This window comes from Prenolepis imparis, unplaced genomic scaffold (genome assembly GCF_030444845.1).
Source record: "Prenolepis imparis isolate NDT839.2.m4 unplaced genomic scaffold, iyPreImpa1.0 SCAF_7, whole genome shotgun sequence".
Lineage (NCBI taxonomy): Eukaryota > Metazoa > Arthropoda > Insecta > Hymenoptera > Formicidae > Prenolepis > Prenolepis imparis.
In genome coordinates this window covers 19,545,751-19,560,891 of record NW_028141165.1, presented here as the reverse complement: position 1 = coordinate 19,560,891, position 15,141 = coordinate 19,545,751, and the positions used below count along the sequence as shown (strand labels likewise).

The 15,141-nt window shown below is 35.8% G+C and overlaps 1 long non-coding RNA gene across 1 annotated transcript; it reads right to left on the bottom strand.

The window, feature by feature from the left end:
- Nucleotides 1-1,282: 1,282 nt before the first annotated feature.
- Nucleotides 1,283-3,245, bottom strand: LOC145938121 (uncharacterized). Its single transcript, XR_014425680.1, has 3 exons — nucleotides 3,190-3,245; nucleotides 2,620-2,816; nucleotides 1,283-1,434 (listed from the first exon to the last, which is right to left on the bottom strand). It is a non-coding gene; the product is annotated as an uncharacterized LOC145938121 (long non-coding RNA).
- Nucleotides 3,246-15,141: the final 11,896 nt, after the last annotated feature.

Sequence of the window (15,141 nt, the reverse complement as noted above, 5' to 3'; positions counted from 1 at the left end):
CTCTCTCAATGAAATCTTATATGAAATCTTAATTTTTTAAGTAATTATTAAAATAAAATTAAAAGATAATTATGAAGGAGAGGGGCTTCCTCATCGATTTGGCTAAAACTTTACAATTTTGTGTATTTTGGTGGGTAAAACATGAATCTATAAATTAAAATTGTCGCTCTCAATTGGAAAAAAAATTATTAAATACTAAAGTTAACAGTTATATGGTTAGGATATTTGTCATATTGACATGAAATAGACGCCCAGTTTATATATCAACTATTTTCTGCTTTAAAAAGAACTAAAATTATTATTTTCTTTAATAAATATGCAGTTTTGTTGGACTGAAGATGCTGTAATATATTAAATTAAATGGTTTAAAAGATGGAAATAGAATTTATTTTTTTAAAGCTGAGAATAATTGATACATTGAAAAGTAATTAATAACTTTTTTTATAATTCAACGCGACAATTTTAACTTGTAGATTCGTATTTCACGCACTAAAATATACAAAATTGCGAAGTTCCAACCAAATCGATGAGGAAATCTCTTTCCTTCATAATTACCAATTAAAAGAAATAAAAAATTATGAACTACATTAAGAGAAGAAATAACAGAAATTTTGAGAAGAATTTAAAAGGAATGAAAAATACATAATACATAATAAAAATAGATACCTTTTTTTTAGTCGACTCTTCGTTTTCTTTGTTCCTTCTTCTATAATAACTTCTTTAATAACTCTATCCTTCTTCTTTCCTCCTTCTACTTCTTTATTTTTTATTAAAAAAACTGATATAGAGATCAATACACAAGTTACACGAGATGTCAAAATTTGCACAATAACGGCAAATCGAGACACGCGTGAAGCAAGCCATCGCACTTAGCAACCAACAACAACACTGAAAAAAAATTATTAAATTCAAATAAAAATCTATTTCAATACTCCTTAGTAAATCATTTATTTAATACTAATAACATTGATTTGATATATTATTTGTTCTCATTTCTTATTTATTTTAAATTAATGACAAAAATCTTTTAATTATCAAATATTTTAATTATTTAAAAATTTGCCATTTAAAATTAATATTTCATTACAAAACAAATTTGCAATAAAATTGAAAAACACTGTTTTTTGTTGGCGATCTTATATTATATATTGTATTATTTAACATGTATTAAACATTATTATTAAGAACAATAATAAAACGAAATAAAAGAATTTAATTAAATTAAACTTAATTAAACTTAATTAAAATTATTTTAATATATAATTTGCAATTTAGTTTTTCTTTTCTTTCTTATTCTCAATTTTCTTTTCTTCCTTATCCTCAATTTTCCTCTTTCTTGGAGTTCGTGTTGCCTTTAATAGCGCTGCTATGGACATTTGTCCTTCTATTTTTTTATGTCTTTTAAATTGTTAGTTGCCAAATATGGTGGAACAGCTGTAAAATTATAAAGATAATAAATTATTTAATATTATAAGGCTTAAAAATTAATAAATTAATTATGAGTTAGAGAGAGCAAGGAGCCATAGCAAGATTTTTGTGCTACAATTAACACGTTTATTCTCGTGGTATAACAGAAGTATCAGTCTACTTTAGACCATCTTCAGTGTTATAAAAATTCAATGAATATTAAAATTGTCTTAATTACAACGCATAATATGGATTGCCACAAAAGTCAACGCAGAATTATAGATTGTCGCAAATTTTAAAAGTCAACGCAGAATATTCACGAAGAATGTAGATTGTAAGAATGTTTTTTCCTACTATAATAATATAGACACGAATATGAGTACTATTATTGAATTTTTATAACACTAAAGGTGGTCTAAATAAAACCGAGATGTCTGTTATACCACGAGAAGAGAATAAACGTATTAATTGTAGCATGAAAATCTTGCTGTGGCTCTTTGCTCTCTCTAACTTATTGATGATTTAATAAATAAATAAATTTTTGATTAAAGATTCAATATATGTTAAAATAAAAAAATGCCCAAAAATATTCTAAAATACCGATATGTATATATATATATATATATATATATACATATATATATATATATATATATATATACATATATATATATATATATATATATATATATATATACATATCGGTATTTTAGAATATTTTTGGGCATTTTTTTATTTTAACATATATTGAATCTTTAATCAAAAATTTATTTATTTATTAAATCATCAATAAGTTAGAGAGAGCAAAGAGCCACAGCAAGATTTTCATGCTACAATTAATACGTTTATTCTCTTACTATATACTATATACATATATATACTATATACATATACATATATATATACATATATATATATATATATATATATATACATATCGGTATTTTAGAATATTTTTGGGCATTTTTTTATTTTAACATATATTGAATCTTTAATCAAAAATTTATTTATTTATTAAATCATCAATAAGTTAGAGAGAGCAAAGAGCCCCAGCAAGATTTTCATGCTACAATTAATACGTTTATTCTCTTCTCGTGGTATAACAGACATCTCGGTTTTATTTAGACCACCTTTAGTGTTATAAAAATTCAATAATCTCGATTATCTCTCTATATATATATATATATGTATACACACTTATATATTGTTTACCTGTAGCACACATGGTTCCAACTATTTTTATTTTTCTCCTTTACTTATCTCCATTTCATAGTAATCGTCTTCGTTAAAATTTAAGATGTGTACTTCTAATTTGTATGTTCCATCAGTAACCGATTCGCAACCAATCGTTTTATTTAGTTTATTGTTATGAATAAGTGTGAAGTTTGTTTTGACGAATCCTTCTAATACTATAAAAAAAAAAATACAATTTAATGTTATACAATATAAATATAGTAATAATGACAAAAATAATATAAATACAATAAAAAAACTATAAAAAATATATATTTGTTCTTAAAGAAAATTTCTTGTGTGTAAATATATGTAAGTTTATATGATGTGTATATGTATATATGTACATATGTATATACGTATGTACGTATGTATGTGTGTATGTATGCATGTACGCATGCATGCTTCATTTCAAGGCTCCTTTCGTAAGACAAGAGGAAGGTATGGAATGTAGCCAATGCAATATGTGACTATGGCTGTTCTTCGGATTCTCCTTGACTCGCGGAAGGAGGCGCGAAACGAATGAACGAAAAAATTAATAAAACTTACCAATACATTCTGTACTATTAAGTACTTCGCTCAGTTGAATTGGTACTGGATTATGTATTGTAATCTTGGGCACATATTGCCCCAAATTATCAATCATACTATTACTACGTATTAGTAATTCGTATGTAGTGTTTCCATTTTTAAATTGGGCAGCCTTAGGCATCCTAGCTTGTACACCATCTAAATGGATAATCTACAAAAACATTTTTTAATATTAAATGATAAAGTAATTTTGAATATAAATTTTAGAAAAAAAAATTGAGATAATTTCTAACGTACGTAATTATATATATTATTATTGTATAAATGATAAATTCAAAGATAATATATATGATACATTAGATATAATTATATTACATCAATTTAGTAGAATAATATGAGGTATTACTATCAATATCAAACAAACACACTTATGCAATTTGGTAAAATAAATGATGCGACATTAGCAATGTCTTCATTCCAAGCTACTACTTGCACGCGCCTACCTTTGCCATTATTTAAATAAAATTTGAAAAATCGATATTGTTGATTATTTCTAACTATTCGCGGAGATTCCATCCCGTCAACAAAGCCTATTATTTCGCTACATAAATATAATAATTAATAAAGATAATAATTAGAATATAACATGAAAAAAATTGTGATTAAAAATTACTTGTAATATATACAAATAAAATGGTAGTAATTATGCAAATATAAAAAATATATGATCTATTTTTTCATATAAGACTTCTTAAGAAAATATATTAAATTTAATGTATACTTACACAATCGAATCAAAAACTTGAATGTTATCTAAAGCTTCGTTTGAACTCAATAAATCATTTTGATCCATATTTTCAAATTCTTGGTTTTTTTTTTCGCTATCCATTTTTCCCTAAATAAAATTTTAAGTTTAATTTCATTAAAATCTTAAATTTATGTTTTTTATCTTATATTTTTACAATATACAATTTATAAATTTGTATATCTTATTTATTATTTTCGAAAGAAAAATTATTGTATATTATTTAGCAGGCTTAAAACTTAACTCTAATGCATTAAAGTAAACCCAGATATGATGGCCATAGATTCTAATTTCTCTTATAATCTCTCTAATTAATATGTTTTTCAAAATTTTGTTGTTATTTTCAAAGATAATCGAAATCGAATAATGAATAATAGATCGAATAATGAATCCTTTCGTATCTTTACGGATCACGAATCGCAAATTACGAATAATGCTAGCTTTAGAGTGAATTATAAATAATATATGTACGTACCTTCTTTCACTAATTTCTTCTTTCACTGTTCACTATAGCGTCTGGAAATCAACTGCACCGTCAATGATGTTAATTATTTGGTTATAAATATTGTGTAGCAATGATAAGTAATAGAATTACGATTCGATAATCGAATTATATCTCGTCCTGCAACTTCTTCCTTAACCAATTCGTCCCTGTCGTCCCCTCTTTTTTTCTCCCTCCTCCACTTCTCTTCTCTCTCTTCTATCTTCTTTTATATCTCCATTTTTTTTCCTTTTCCACCCCCCTCTTCTTTTTTCCGCTCCTTCTCTCTTCTTTCCTCTCTGGCTCCACCTTTCTCCTCGTCTTCCTCGTCCTCTTCTTGCACCATCCTCCACCACTCTTCTTCACCGTCACCCATTTCTCCTCTTCTTCCCCCGCTTCCTTCGCTCTTCATCTTGTCCGCCAAGTCCTTCTTTCTGTCTTCCTTCCCCTTTCCATTTCCAACTCCCTTCTCCACCATTCTTTTCCTCTCCCTCCTCTCTAACTTCTGCCCCTTTTCCATCATCTCTAACTCCTTCTCTTCCTCCTTAACCTCCTTCCGCTTCTCCTTCCTTCCCTTCACCATATCCTTCCTTTGACCTCTTAGCCTTTCAGTATTTACTTCTTTCCTTTTCTTCATTTTCTCGTCTCTTATTGCCCCTATCCTGATTTCTTCCTTCCTACATCCTGCCGCTGCCTTTCCTCTCCTACTTGCCGCCTTCTCCTTTTCTTCCTCCTCTGTCTCCTGTCTTTCCTCCATCCTCCCCTCTTCCATCCCCCAAGCCGCTTCCTCCATCATTTCCTTCTCCTTCTTCTCTCTCTCCTCTCTCCCTGCCAACGTCCTCTCTCTTCTCCTCTTCTTCCTTACCAATGTATCTCCTTACCTCTCTCTCACACATTCTAACCTTTCTCCTGTCGTTCCCTCCAAAATCTCCACGATCCTTAGTAATAACTTCTTCCTCTCCCTCAGCTCCTTTATTCCTGCCTTCATCTCCATAGCCTCCATCATCCTTGTCCCCAACCCTTGTCAGCCTTCACAACTCTCTCTATCTCCTAATCTCTTACTTTCTACCGGCTCCTTAACCTCTTCAACTAGTATCTGACAGCTGTATCGATCTGCCTCGTTGATCATTCTCTCCGTCGCCCACGGCGCCCTCTCGCCTTTTTCTCTCGCCTCTCACTACTTCCTATCTCCGCGACGCCATCTCCCATGATCTACCTTTCCTCTATCTAGTCATTCTCCGTCTTATCCAGCGCCCTCTCTGTCCTTTCCTTTGCCATGTCATGTCTCCTCTTCTCTACTACCAGCTGCTCCACAATTTTCATCCTTTCGCCTGATCCTTATTTCTTCATCCCTGGTCACTCCAACTTTTCACCTGTCTCCTCCTTAGTTCCTCCATCCGTATCTTCACTCCTCTACCTCCACCCCACACTTGATACCACCTTTTCCTCGCTCCATCACGGAGCACTACATACCGCCTTTTTTTTTTTTTTTTTTTTTTTCTCGATGAGGAATCACAGTCTTTACTGACACCCTCCACTTCGGGGGAAGCTTCGGGTAGTGCGACGGTTCAGGCAGGACTGCATCCAGTCCTAACCCACTACGCGCTAAACCTCACCGGTGGCATCCTGACGCTTAGTGAGGGCTTCCCGGGAACCGCTTGCGCATAACTTCCGGGAAGCCCTCTTGCGCCTGTGCTCAAAAGGGCACACATATCTAAAGAGAACCGAATTAGATTATACAAAATTAAGTCTATAAATTATTCATTGATGGCCCCAATGCAAAGGGCCAATAAAAACACTCTATTATATACGAAGAGGGCGAGACAGCGCCACGGTGCAATGCCGCTCGCCCCCGCCCGCCATGACCGAGGACGTGCTATGGCGTATTCAAACAACCCCGTTTGAATTACCTGTCCAACGATCATGGCGGGTTATCACTCTATAATAAACACTCAGAATGGGATGGAGATGAAATGAAAGTGAAATGAAATGTGTGATTAGATGACAAATGCATGAGATGTAAAGTGGACAACACAGAGAGGTTAGGCTAAGTTATTCCCTCCCTTCTCCTTTCCTCCTCCTCTTTCGAAATTAACACCGCATTAACATAAGTAATAACTTTTTGCCAATTAGATACATTCTCTAAAATAAACCCTGTTAATTTCTCTAACGTGAGCAATTCTTCCCTATCAATGTTCATATAGTTCATAAGCACTTGCCTTTGATCGCTCCAGGCTGCACAAAAGGTCAGTGTGTGTTCGGATGTATCGTCGTTGCACGGACAATGATAACAATTCGCACTAACTCTTCTATTCAATCTATCCAGGAAATGGCCAAAATTACCATGTCCCGTATAGATCTGTGATAATCGGAAATTCATTTCCCCGTGTTTTCTATCGAGCCATTCATTAAAGTACGGGCGGATCGCAACAATTGTCTTTTTCCCCCAAACACCAGTTCTATTTAGGTACAATTGCCACTGTCTACGAAGAAGAATTAGTTCTTCCGACTTAATTTCTTCTACCGCGTCTTGCGTCAAATTATTATCCCTTTTAAGATCGGATACTCATAAATTCTGCGTCTAAAAGCAGCTTCTAAGAACCAAGGTGCCATCCTGGCCAATAACGTCACCGCGTCGAACGAAACCGTTCTATAAGCCGAAACGACCCTAACAGCAACGGCACACTGCAACCTACGCAAAGGACGGATAACCTTTTCCGGCGAGGATGCTAATGCTCTGCTCCAAATCGGAGCTTTACATAACTACAGAGGATAACACTTTAGCATAAAGTTGTCGTTTCCTCTCCCCTGGACCCTTTAAGTTAGGCATCAATCTACTTAACGCTCTTGTAACCTTGGCTACTTTTCCTTCTATATAATTAAAATGATCGCGAAAGCTCCATGTACAATCTACGATGACTCCCAAATACTTCATGGAAGCTTTGACCTCTACTCTAGTATTTCCAACTAAAACACTAGGAAAAACGCGCGATTTCCGTTTGCAGAATAGTACTGCGTCCGTCTTTTCCTCAGATATTCTGAGACCCAACTTTGTAATGTGTCGGTATACCCTAGCAATCTGGACATTAATACCCGTTATCGCATCAAACAACCTATCAGCCGTAACGACCAACAGGGTGTCATCAGCGTAACATATAACGCGGCAATTATCCTCCGCATACAACCGAAGAACCGAGTCGAACGCAATGTTCCACAGGAGCGGTCCTAAGACCGACCCCTGCGGAACACCCGCCCTAACGGCCCGCTTCTCGACGCGACCACTCGCACTCGTATAGGTAATATACCTATTCGAAAGATAATTGTAAATGACCCTTCTTAAATAAGGAGGGAAATCCCGCTCCCTCAATACCTCATTGATGACCCCCCAGGGAACCGAATTAAAAGCATTCGCAATATCTAGTCCCACCGCTATCGCGTAACCTCCATTATCGACCGTTTCCGCAGTGTACTCCCGAAGCCTCAGAAGAGCATCCACAGTCGATCTCGCCCGTCTAAACCCAAACTGGTTATTGGACAACGATCTCAAAGGATCATCATCCATCCAGCGGGTAATCCTGTCCGACAAAACACGCTCAAAAGTCTTTCCCAATTCGTCCAGTAGACAAATGAGTCTAGCCTTGACTTGTCCCGAAGCATTTACAGGTCCTTTAGGTATAAGAACCAAGGATGCCCTCTTCCAAGGCTCCGGGAACACACCGCTCTTCAAACAGATCGTGAACAAATTGGCAAAATGCGAAATAATAATGTCCGGTACCTTCTTAAGAACCCCAAATTTAACTCCATCAGGCCCAGGGGCCGTATTCTTAGTTGGACGCTTTTTGATGTACTTTTGCACTTCTCTGGTACTAACCGCAAAATCATCTCTCCATTCTATTTCAGGAAGGCGAACTATTTTCCCTTTAATGTTACAAGGAAACAAAGAATCTAACAATTTATCCAAAACATCTTTATCCAGGGTTTCCGATAGGGTGGGACTAGACCGCCTTAACTTGTTCAACACAAGCTTGTATGGAAGGCCCCATGGGTCCTCATTGATGGTTCTAATTAATTCCTTCCATGCACTATTTTTCGCTTTCTTAATAGCTAACCTCAATTCTTTTTTGGCCGCTTTATACGCTCTTCTTGCATTTTCTGTGACCAATGCATTATCTTTCTTTTTAGCTTTTGTCCAGATTCTTCTGGCCCTCGTAGAAGCCCCCCTTAAATCCGAGATCTCACCCGACCACCAGTAAACATTCTTTCTCTTATTTGTACATGAGATTTTCGGCATTGCAATGTTACAAGCGTCCTTAATTAAATCGTTAATTCTTTTAACATAGATTTCCGCATTTTCGTTAACTTCTTCGGGTACAATTGAGCTATTAAAATATTCCAATACCTGAACAAATAAATCTTCATTTAATTTCTTAATGTTCCAGCGCTTCTTGTTAATAATATTAATTGATGTATTCAATCTTAGTTTAATGAATATATACAAATGGTCAGAGTGTGTCTCGAAATCCTTAAGAACCGACCAACCATCGATAAGTTCCATAAGATCCGCAGAAACCCACGTCAAATCCACGACCGACGAATCCTGGGGCCTTTCACACGTGTACTCAGCCCCAACATTCGCCAGCCGCAGATCCAAAGAAGCCGCAAACCGCTCCAACAGCTCACCTCTTCTATCCGTAACCGGAGAGCCCCACAAAACAGATCTGGCGTTAAAATCGCCCCCAACAAATAACTTATGAGAACCTCTATTGATATAGGCTTCTATTTCCCCTAAATTTCCACTAAATTCATTAATCCCGATATTTGGAGAAGAATAACAAGAGATTATTTTAATATCTCCAAATTGCACAGCCACAAAACTGTTTCCGCGATACAAAAGCCTACAGATAATGCCAGTAGAGCCCTCCGGTCGCCACAAAACAGCCGATAAGCCATCCAAACTAATAAATACCCTATTCGATTCCCTGATTTCACGAGGGGGTTCTGATACGATACAAACACTAACGTTTGCCTCAATCATATATTGTCGCAAAATGTCCAGGGCATACCAACTCCTGTTTAGATTTATTTGAATAAAATTAAGTCTCATATTAATTATTAAAGTTGCCTCGAGCTCCTCCAAAAGCAGGACTTCTAACCCTCATTACGCCACTAGCAAAACCCTGATTAGTAAGACAGACTTGTGATCCCATTCTATGGTTATGTTCAAGCTTTAGATCACGACAAACTACGCAACAGCGGACCGCAGAACACCTATTCGCAGAATGACTGTGTAATCCGCATCTAAAGCAGGCCCCTTGCCGATCAACTTCCGATTTACATGCAGGGCGCACATGTCCGAATCTCCAGCAACGGAAACATTGTATCGGACGCTTTTTTAATAACTCTACATGGACCCTAGTCCATCCTAAGGTAATAGTTCCGACCGCCGCAATTTTCGCCGCAATCGCTAACGGGCATCGTATCCACACCACTCCCATTCCGTCTCTCATTCTTCCAACCTTACTAACCTTTAGATCTAATACGGAGCATTCCCCAAGGTCGGCCAATGAACTGCGGATCTCCTCCTGTGACGTTGAAGGATCCAAACCGCGAAGCCTGATTTCACCACAGGATTGTTGACTCTTGCATCTCCCTGAAGAGCCTCGGTCAATCTCTCACGCAGCTGACCAGCCAACTGGGGACCCCGAGGGCCCGGGATCTCAATAACCATAGAGCCGTTCATAGCCCATCTCACACGCGTATTTTCAACACCAATAGATTGGAGCGAAACACTCTCTCTTGCTTTCCGCAAGATTTCAGCGTAAGACGGACCACCATCATTAGCCGTTATAGTGACCACAGTAAGTCTCACAAACTTTTTATAAGGTAAGTTTAACCCACTATTTTTAACACTAATCACACTTTTATTTTCAGGTTTAGGTTTTATCTTATTTTTAGGTTTAGTTTTAGATTTAGGAATAGGTAACTCACTTTCACTTTCAGGAGCCTGCGAGCTTGAGATGGGAGAACTCTGAGAGCCCCGGCGCCCATAATTATCATTACCTAAGATTCTACCCTTTTTACCTATCTTTAACCACCTATTAGGTTCATCAACGCGACTTACATCCTTATAATTCCTAGGCGGAGCGACTTGTATATTTTCCAATATCTTAATATTTTTCCTATTTTCCTTAACATTAGGCTTAAAACTAGTATTATCTTTAGAGTCTTTTATAACATTAGCATCGTTCGAATGCCAAGACAAAGTGTCCCGTCCACTAGGCCATTTCTTATTTCTGCGCATATAAGGATCATCTCCAGAATAACCAGGAGTGGAATCGATTTCCATACCATGCTCTTCTTGTTGTTGTACACTCGATTTCCCATCAGATCTCTTCTTTTCCTGGTACATACTGGTAGGTTTCCGTTCCACTGAATTTGCAGCAACCATAGAGCGAGCAGGAAGACGAGGAAAGGGTCCACAACCCTCCTTCAAAGCTCTGTTCTCCTTTTCCCTCTCAATAATGAGTTTCCTAAGTTCAATTAACTCGTTACTCTGTCTCTCCATCTTCCTTTCCAACTCCTTCTGCCTTTCCTGCAGCTCGAAGTTTTGATTCTTCAAGAACAAGACATCCCCCGAAGAATCAATCTTCTCAATTAAAGCACTAACTAAAGTCTTGGCCACCCTTCCGCAGTCCTTTAGTCTACCATTAACCTGGCCAGCAAGATTAGAACATAATCCACGTTGCCTTTCCATCTCTGCCAAATAGTCTAGACAACGAGAGCCCAGATCAGCACCACTCATTTTTATCCAACCTGCAACGTCAACTCTCAGTTCCTTATCTATATCATCTTTCGACAATATCTCAGGAATCTTCGTCTTCTTCCTCGTGGGACCCTTATCCTTTGTCTTCGGTTTAGGCCCAGTTTTATTCTTATGTTTAGCCTTCTCCTTATGTTTCGAGCCAGGAACGTAATCTCCATCTTCCTCGCTGTCATCCAAAATCTCTATAGGATCCATATTCCTAGTCTTACTAAAGCTAGATTTACTTATCCGAGACGACACACTATTATCCGGACTCATACTTCGAGGAGAAATATCTTCCTCACAGTGGCTGGACTCCGCAAAGCTCTCTTCTATTTCAGAGGAGGCTAACATCTTTCCAGACCTTGAATAATGCCCTTCTCTCTTCTCTTCTCTCTTCTTGATAAGCTTGTCAAAAGCAGAACGAGTAACCTCCTTAGGTTTGACAAATCTTTGACTTCTCCTGCAGGATATCGTAGATTCCGGCGAAGAGGATATAACCATCTCCTCATCGCCAGCCATTTCCTTATCCAAATTAGCTCGATCAATTTCCTCATCTGATCCAACAATCCTACATTTCCTAGTTCTTCCTCCTTTTTCACCAGACTGCTTCTCGACAGCCTCTTCGGGTGATGATTGAGCCTTCCTTTTGATCACAACTCTTTCCTTAATTTTATCTTCAATTCCAGCAATTAATGATTCTGACATAAATTCAGAAGCATTTTTATCTTCCTCAACTTCTTCGTTTTTATCTTTAGCAACAGTAGCAGCTATAACTTCCGGTACGCATGCTGCCCCCGCATCGGAAGTACTCTTGCATGATGACGACGTGTCAACAGCGGGTACTGTTGAACGCCGGTCCCTGGTTTCCGAATCCAGGGGGATATTCTCATTTATCATTTGTTCTGCCATTGTCGTTATAAAGTCGGTTTTTTCAAGAGGTGACCTTCCTCCTTTAGAGTGATCCAATAGATAGCCAGGTCGTCGTAATTTAAATCCATCCTGCTCAATGATCGCATCTATTTTCGATTCAATACAAATAATATCTTCCTTTGTGATATTAAGCTCATTACTCACATCATTCAGAATCTCAAAAGATTCTTCTAATTTACTAAGTGCCGAAACACTCCTCAACTGGTCTTCCAAGGAAGTGTACAACCCACTTACTGATGGCAAATCTTGCTTTTGACCACCAGATAAAGATAAAGATTCGCTATCCAATGTACTGCCTGCCAGGGATGGATTAACATCATTTACATGATCCATCCTCATAACACTTATATCTAGATCATCGACACGCGACTCTAACTGCTTAACTTTACATAATAGATGCATTCTTGCGCTGTTCATACGCACGCCATAATCATACATTATTTTAACGTAAGCCTTAACACGATTTACCAGATACGCAAGACTACCCGACATTTCATGTGTAAAACTCATATTTTCTATATGATTTAATGTGGTAATGCAATTTAACGCAAAACCATCGTAATCTAAACCAGACTTTAGGATCTGATCCATGATTTCGTCAATACTCTGGCTACCCTCCATAATTGAAAAGTAACAACAACTTATAATAACCAAAGTAATTGACAAAACAACTCAAATAAAATCAAAATTAGACAGGTGTCCACTCAAACAAAAATTAAACTAGAATACAAAATAATACCGTCTTATAGAAATGTCAGATGTGTCTTACACATCAAGCAATCCATCAAACCTAACAAAAGACAATTCCTTATCTAAATCTATTTATCAATCACAATATTAGCCTTTAATATAATAATACATTTAAAGTTAATAATAGAAATAGATATCACAAATATCCCTAATATAAACCTTACAACTAAGATATGAATATATACCCGGAGACACAAAATAAGATATAATTAACAATCAATTTTCGATCAACTAAATCAGAGCTGTCCATGTTTTGCACTTTTCGATTTCCGAGGCTCACCGCCTAGCGGCCCCCACTTACGCTCGAGACCTTAGCAACGCGTGGCCCGATAACCGTAGTTGCTAAGGTCTTGAGCGTAAGTGGGGGCCGCTAGGCGGTGAGCCTCGGAAATCGGCCGAAAAGTGCAAAACGTGGACAGCTCTGAATTAAATTAAAGAATAACTAAAAAAAAAAAAAAAAAAAATACTTAAAATAATATCAAAAATAATGAAAACGAATCCTAATCATCAGCCGCATATGTTAAATAACATAATAAATAATTAAATTGCGTTCCCAGACATTAACAGCAAGAATTACAAAAGTTACTAGAATTCACCAATAATCACTAACTTTGGAGCCTAATAACTTTTAAACTAACAATCAAAACACAAAATAAACCTCGAATACATAATTAGAAGGTCTCTAAGGCTCAGATAACAAATCTAGGGGAAAATCCCCAGATCTAGGGGAAATTCCCCAGATTTGATATGTTAGAACAGAGAGAAGCCTGAGAGAGGCCATGCCGGCGATTTTCGTGGGATGCTTTTATTAGACCGTACAGCAGCGCCGTGCATCCACTTTTAGGAATTGGAACTACGTATCCACATCCACTTTTCGATACCATCGATTATTTGGTTCATGTCCGTGCTAAATACATCCACTTTCATTTCGAGAAGTAAAATCTAAAATCATTTTTTATGCATGTGTGTCCACACATCTTATATCTATAAATTATAGATAAGAAATACATTTCGTGTATATAAATAAATTTAAAAAAAAATATATATATATATATTATTTATGCGATATTTTACATTATTTTAACATATCTTTTACATTTTAACATATACTTTAATTATATATATATATATATATATATATATATATATATACATATATAGATTAATTATATTAAAGATCTCCGGATGTCGAAGCGAGAGGACGAGAACGATGAGAGAGCAAAACGAGATCATGTCGTCAGTTTCGCAGTCTTTTACGCGAGGCTTTCTTCATTTATATTATAGTATTTCACGAATATATATGTATATGTATATGTCATCTTACTGTAGAAAATAACATTTTTATAATTCGCATTTTGTCTACTGAAAATAATTTTAATGGATTAAAGATTAAATCATCCGATTTATGTCGTGTTTGGTGTCATTTTAATCGTTGAAATTTCATTAATCCATTAAAATTATTTCCAAATCGATAAAATACAAATTAAAAGTTTTAATTTTTATGTATAAAATGTTTATATTCGCGTGAATTATCGTAGATAAGGAAAGTTTCCCGATGTCGTCGAAGAGAGAGCGAGAACGAATAAAGAGCGAGCGAGATGACGTATCATCAAAGAGTTCCGAAGTCTCCTCGCGAGGCTTCCTTTATCTAATCTTTCATATATTATATCATATGTCATGTTACTATAGAAAATAAAATTTTGATAATTCGCAATATATCGAATTGAAAATAATTTTAACGGATTAATGAGACTTTTGCGATTAAAATGACACCAAACACGACATAAATCGGATGATTTTTAATTAAAAATGTAATCAAAATTTTAATTACTTTTAATTAAAAATCATCCGATTTATGTCGTGTTTGGTGTCATTTTAATCGCAAAAATCTCATTAATCCGTTAAAATTATTTTCAATTCGATATATTGCGAATTATCAAAATTTTATTTTCTATAGTAACATGACATATGATATATGAAAGATTAGATAAAGGAAGCCTCGCGAGGAGACTTCGGAACTCTTTGATGATACGTCATCTCGTTCGCTCTTTATTCGTTCTCGCTCTCGCTTCGACGAGATCGGGAACCTTCCCTTATCTACGATAATTCACGCGAATATAAACATTTTATACATAAAAATTAAATTTTTAATTTGTATTTTATCGATTTGGAAATAATTTTAATGGATTAATGAAATTT